Source organism: Bos indicus x Bos taurus, chromosome 22 (genome assembly GCF_003369695.1).
Source record: "Bos indicus x Bos taurus breed Angus x Brahman F1 hybrid chromosome 22, Bos_hybrid_MaternalHap_v2.0, whole genome shotgun sequence".
In the NCBI taxonomy this organism is placed as follows: domain Eukaryota; kingdom Metazoa; phylum Chordata; class Mammalia; order Artiodactyla; family Bovidae; genus Bos; species Bos indicus x Bos taurus.
In genome coordinates this window covers 18,917,565-18,923,832 of record NC_040097.1, presented here as the reverse complement: position 1 = coordinate 18,923,832, position 6,268 = coordinate 18,917,565, and the positions used below count along the sequence as shown (strand labels likewise).

The 6,268-nt window shown below is 43.2% G+C and overlaps 1 long non-coding RNA gene across 1 annotated transcript; it reads left to right on the top strand.

Annotated features, from left to right (window-relative positions):
- The first annotated feature begins 4,456 nt into the window (after positions 1 to 4,456).
- On the top strand, positions 4,457 to 5,918 carry LOC113880398. Its single transcript, XR_003507735.1, has 2 exons — positions 4,457 to 4,746; positions 5,691 to 5,918. It is a non-coding gene; the product is annotated as an uncharacterized LOC113880398 (long non-coding RNA).
- Positions 5,919 to 6,268: the final 350 nt, after the last annotated feature.

The window sequence follows — 6,268 nt, the reverse complement described above, 5'->3', positions numbered from 1 at the left end:
GGGTAGGGGTGGGGGAGAGTGGGTCTGACCAAACTGAGGGAGCTGAACCTCAAACTGAGCCTGAGGGGCAAGTGCAGGACCAGAGGTGCGAGAAGGGCCAGGGCTGGGAGCTGAGAAGACAGAGACAGCGGCAGAAGGTAAGAAAAGACAGCAGAAGGCGAGAGGGCCACGGCTTCTATTGTCACCTGTCTCTCTGTGGGGCTGGAAGATGCTCTGGTTGGTATGATTGGAATTAAAGCACAAGGTGACTGTTGTGGATCTAGACACATGCTGGAGGCTGTGAGGGTCCGCTGGAGGCCGAGTCACCTCCTGTTTTCTCAAGCAGTTATAAACACGGGGTGTAAGCCACAGCTGAAGGACAATACAGATGCTGAATCAGGTGACGTACTGTGGCTCTGTTGTGGTGTAGCGGTCAGAGGAAGTCTCCTTTAATATGGAACACTCAGGGCAGAGAGGAAAGGAGAAAGAACTTAAGATGGGCTTTAGAAGTCGTGACAGATTTGAAACGGCAAAGAGTGGGCAGGAAACAGACAAGCTGAGAAGTAGGGTAACAAGTAAGAACACTCCTGAGGGAAGCCACTGTGGCTTCCTTCTCTGGTAATTAGAGCAAGATGTATTTTACAGTAACATTTCAACAATACACTTAATTCCCTTCACCTACCACCTGGCTCAGATCAATGTCACCTCCTCTTTCTGAATAGACAGAGTTCAGAGAGACTCCAGACAGAAGAGGGGAAACTGGCTCTTGTGAAAACAAGGTGCTTTCTTCTTTGAAACCTCTTACAAAGGGGACGCTGCATGATAATGAAAAGTATCACCATCATTATTATTTTCTTGAAATATTGGACTCTCCCATAACAAAAGCTTCATTCTCTGTTATCTGATTGTTGTTTGGTATCATGAAGACATTGAAATTCATTTACACCTTCAGCTCTTGCTACAGCGAGTGCCACCTGCTGCTCTCCCTCTGTGGCGGGTTTATCCTATTGTGCTATTTATAGGGACTCCGTGGTAAAGGTGGCAGGAATAGCAATGCCAAAGTTTCCTGCTTTTCTCCATCTGACAGCTGGCATGTTGTCTGACAACACAAAGAGAAAGAAGAAAGGTTGCATATCAAAATATTTTGAAGGCACTGCTGTCAAATGCACAGACACACAACGTGGATAATTAAGTTTCATTGCATTGTTCAAAATGAAATCTTTCTAACCTAGGGACAGTTTTCAAGTTTTAATAATTTGGTTCTCGATTCTAAAATTTGTAGCTTTTCTTATTGCATAAATACACATAAAATTCAAAATAATTATTATGTTACCCAGGAAATCAAATCTGAGTATGAGGCTTTTTAAATTTTTACTCCTAATATGTGAAGTGAGTTGATCCAAGTAAAGTTGCATCATGTAAATTATACTCAGACTGACTCTGACAAATAAAAAATAAAATCACTTCCCACCAAAAAAAAAAAAAAAAAAGCACATGGAAAACTCTACCTGGATAAGATGGGGCTTACTATAACTAAATCCCAGGAGTATTGATATTTAAAAGCACTGGATGCTGGACTCAACTGACTGGAAGCTGTTCCCTGGTTGAGTATGACCTATCTGCGGGGAGCGAGCTCCGCCCCTGGCAAAGGTCATGAGGAAGGAGGCTTGGCATACGCAAAGGCGGGATCAAGCCTCAGGAGTCTCCCTGGAAATTCTCGAGCAATCTACCCCCAAAACCAGAGTCTGCCTACTTTCTGCTTTGTGCTTTCACCTACACCTCTGACTTTACGGGGGGCTGTCCCCCACTACCTCTCTCTGAAAAAAGAGTTAGCTTACAGCTCCAGTTAATAATTCCTGGGTGTGACAGTGTTTAACCTACAAACTCCTTTGGAAATCCTCTAGCCTGCCTGAATAGGTTTTTCCGGCCACGTGTGACTGTTCAGAGCCTCCCAACTGTGAGAGGCAGGAGATGTTCTAAACTGTCTAAACACAGATTCTTTTGAGTAGTTAAAAGATTGATTAGAAATTGTATTGGTGAAGGGATTTTCACTTGTTGGGCCAATGTTTGCTGCTAAGTTTCCATATCCCTTACCTGCTGTGTCCCTGGCAGTGTATTGATTAATATAATTGGTGTAAGTAGTAGCTTTAATGTTTGTAACCTGTTAATTATTTTTCTTGTTATAGCCCACCACACCTTTGCTCTGTAGGAATGCAACTTTATCTAATGCTTTTGGAGGGTGGCTCCTGACCAATCACCTTTAGAGAAAAATAAGTTTTCTGAAGAAAGGGTCTTAAAATGTTAACAGGCCTCCGGGCCAAAAGATGATGCAAATCACCTAAGCTTTTGCATATGATAGGTTTGCAGGAAGAAAGCCTGGCTTGCTGCCTGACTCTACCCCTTCCCCCATTATCCTCTATGCATAACTTAAGGTATAAAAACTACTTTGGAAAATAAAGTGAGGGCCTTGTTCACCGAAACTTGGTCTCACCATGTCGTTCTTTCTCTTACCTTCTGGCTGAATTATTCAGTCTCTTTTCTCCACTGAATTTCCTCACTGAGCTATCCTCATTCTATTACTCTTTATATCCTTAATTAACATTTAATTAAGCAGTTGTTTCCTGATCTTCGCCTACGCCGTCTCTCCTTCGAATACCCTGGATCAGCCGGGGCTGGACCCCGGCACCTATCTACTAGCCTTTGTGTTCTAAAGGCTCCTCAATATGGAGACATCTTAGAACAGCCCCCTCCAAGTACTTCTGCTATTAAAACATCAATCTCTATAGCAGTATCTTTTGCCTACCTTGTGGCAAACTTTCCTTAAGGTAAAGGTCTTTTGTTAAGATGAATTCAGTCCCTATTTTGTCAGTTGTCACAAAGCCTAAGGTTGAAATTGTGAGAAGGTACAAGTGTTTGTACTGAACTTTTCACCTTCCTGACCATAACTTGTGTGTTCATTCAGTCATGTCAGACTCTTTTTGACCCTATGGGCTATAGCCTACCCACCTCTTCTATCCATGGGATTTTGCCAGCAAGAATACTTGAGTGGGTTGCCATTTCCTCCTCCAAGGGATCTTCCAGACCCAGGAATTGAACCTGCATCTCCCACATCTCCTGCATTGTAGGCAGATTCTGTACCGCTGAGCCATCCAGGAAGCCCTTTCACCTTCCAGCTACTAACTTCTACAGATCCTTCCCTTCTGCCACCAGCCCCCAGCTGCCCTGATGAGGAATGAGTAGCCAGCCAGGAATGGTTCTCCAGAGGTTGTCCTGACCTTTGATTTGTGTCCCAGGCCTCCAGAAGATGCACCACACCAAGCAGGTTCTCTCTTAGGAATTTAAAACAAACCACACAGTTAAGTTCCCAGGTGGTGCTGAGAACTTTGGAAGGGTTGGGATGCAGCGGGTGGTGGCACACGCACAAAGTCCAAAGGTTCTTAAGACTTCAAGGCAAGTGGCTGAGGGTTAGAAGAGATCAGATACATAGGAAAAAAAATATTAGAGAAAGCGAGAGAAACAGAAGTGAAGGTCACGTCAGTCCCAGGAGCTGCCTTGGTCTGGACCTTATAGAAGTTAGGTTGTGTACCATCCCCTAGATTCCTGGGAGACTTCTGTACAGAAGAAAGATGGCCTTTAACCTTGAGCTAGTGGAGCAGGTCCCTGCTCCTTTCAGGGGCTTCCCAGGTGGCTCAGTGGTAAAGAATCTGCTGCCAATGGAGGAGCTACAGGAGATGTGGGTTTGACCCCTGGGTTGGGAAGATCCCTCGGAAGAGGAAACGACAACCCACTCAGCATCCTTGCTGGGATAATCCCATGGACACAGGAGCCTGGCAGGCTACAGTCCATGGAGTCATAAAGAGTCGGACACGACTAAGCACGCATGCATGCACTGTTCTTCAACTGGAAGATCCCTTACTGCTATGATGAGGGATAGGATGCCTGAATGAGAGTCACCTGGATGATGGTTAAACACACTCAACACTGGTCTCCCTCCAGACCTCCTGAAGCAGAAAACACTAGGGATGCATACCGGGGATCCACATTTTTACCAAGCACCACATACCCCACGGGAATCTAAGATCAACATTCCTTACAGAAATACCTTCAAAGGCATTTTGCATATAACAGTTAATGAGAATATGAAGAACAAAAAGTCAACTTTTAACTCTATTCAGTTTTCAGAACTTATTATGTTCACATTGTCCTTAAGTCTTTAAAAAAAAAACACACTGCAAATGTGAGAGGTGGTTAAGTTAGCACACAGGCAGCAAACACTTGTGCTAATCACTACTTATTATTGCGTCAAGTTCCAGCTGTTTTCCTTAAGCAAACATGTGCCTATTAAAATCGGTATCACATATAGCTTCAGTTTCCCCTTCTGTCCCTACACTACTGTGTGTCATAAAGAAGCTGCCATGTAATAATTGTGATGATTTCAATGCAAATGAAGTGAGAAAGCTGATGTCAAACTACCTCCAGAATCACAGAATTACAGAGCTTAGTCTTTCAACAAATATTTACTAAAAACTAACTCTGTGCCTAGAACTCCACTGGGCACAAAAGACATAGAAATAATAGATGCCGCCTTGACCTAAAATAGTTATAACCTTGCCTTGGAGGCTGGGGAAGATAGACCTATAATTTATAACGCAATTTATTAAGACTACCAGGAGTGCTGTGAACACCAGAACAGACATACAGCAAATGCCACTGGGGACATTAAGGCAGTGGAGTGGACTCTAGTGGAGTCTGACAGGGGAGGGACAGGTAGGTGACCTTCAACTCCACTCAAACACTGTCTAGTACAATACAGACTGTATCTGGGTGGGTTCATTCTCTTAATTCTGGAATTGAGAGTTAGGAACATGTTGGTTTACAGATGAGCCATGTCCTGTAACCTCAGTTTATGAGTAATAAAATAGTTATTTTAGTCTACATTTGCCATCTGCTCTGTCTTATTTCTCAGGTTGGTCAAAATTCAAGAGGGGGTTATTATTTATTAGGGTCCCTCAAAGATCCCAGCACAAAGAAGCTAATAAGAAAACATTTTCCTAGAACTTTTCTACACTTCATGTCAACAAATATTTCAGCATCTGAAGACAGGGCTATAATTAAAGACGTACAGATCTTACCATTTAAGCTTAATGAAAGATGGTGCTAGTTGCAGAGAATCCACCTGCTGATGCAGGAGACACAGGAGATACGGGTTGGATCCCTGGATCAGGAAGATCCCCTGAAGGAAGAAATGGAACTCCAGTGTTCTTGCCTATAAAATCCCAGAGGCAGAAGAGCCTGGCAGGCAAATTTGTAGGAACTCTTTTGGATCAACTTACCTAACAGAACTATGAGAGGTGCTTGACCAGCATATTTCGGCAACCAATGGGTGCTCAAGCGACATTCATTGACTTTGCTGCTACGCTAAAAGGGGCTCCGATGTCACAGAGTAATGCTGAGCATCCGCTTACCCTGGGTCCTCCATGGCTGAGGTTGCCATTTGGTCAAAATGTTAGCAAACGCGAGCCTTGTCACAAGCCTTATCAGGCACTAAAAGTCAATTATCTAGAGTCCTCTCCTCACCCAGAAGGTGAATTGATATTAAATTGAATCCTTTTTGTGCTGTTATAAAATAAGCCCTTAAAAAACAATGAGCAAATGGAAAATAGAGTGTCTTTTATTGATTGTGATGTTTCCTCTTAACTCGATTCCGGCAGGGGAGCTTCTTCGATGGCACATGCGTGGAGAACAAGGGCACCGCCGCGGTCGATAGTTCCCGGGAAAATGGACGGCCTCGTCCACCTAATGGATCTCTCCAATACCCTTCAATGGGATCCAACTTGGGATTAGTCACGCAGCAGATTTTTCAACAGTTCCTCTAGACTCTGCTTTCTTTCAAAGCAATTTGGTAAATGTCAGCTGAGAGATTCAGCTTACTTTCATGATTTAAGGACTTTTTTTTTTTTAGTTTTTTAAGACTCTGAGGTGTTCTTTTGCTTTTTGTCTTTGAAGCCATGGTAGTTTTGATTTTTGTATTACTTAATTCCCCATATACCCCTCACCATCCCCTAATGTTTTAACATTCAGATCAGTTACTGTAGTACATTTGTCACAATTAGGACACCAGTATAGACACATCTAGACTTGATTCGGATTTCATCAGGTTTCCAATTATGTTCTTTCTTTTCCAAGATTCAATCCAGGGAATGATACTGCATTTAGTCAGCCTGTCTCCTCAGTCTCCCCTGGTCTGTGACAGTTTCATAGTCTTTTTAATAACCTTCACATTTTTGAA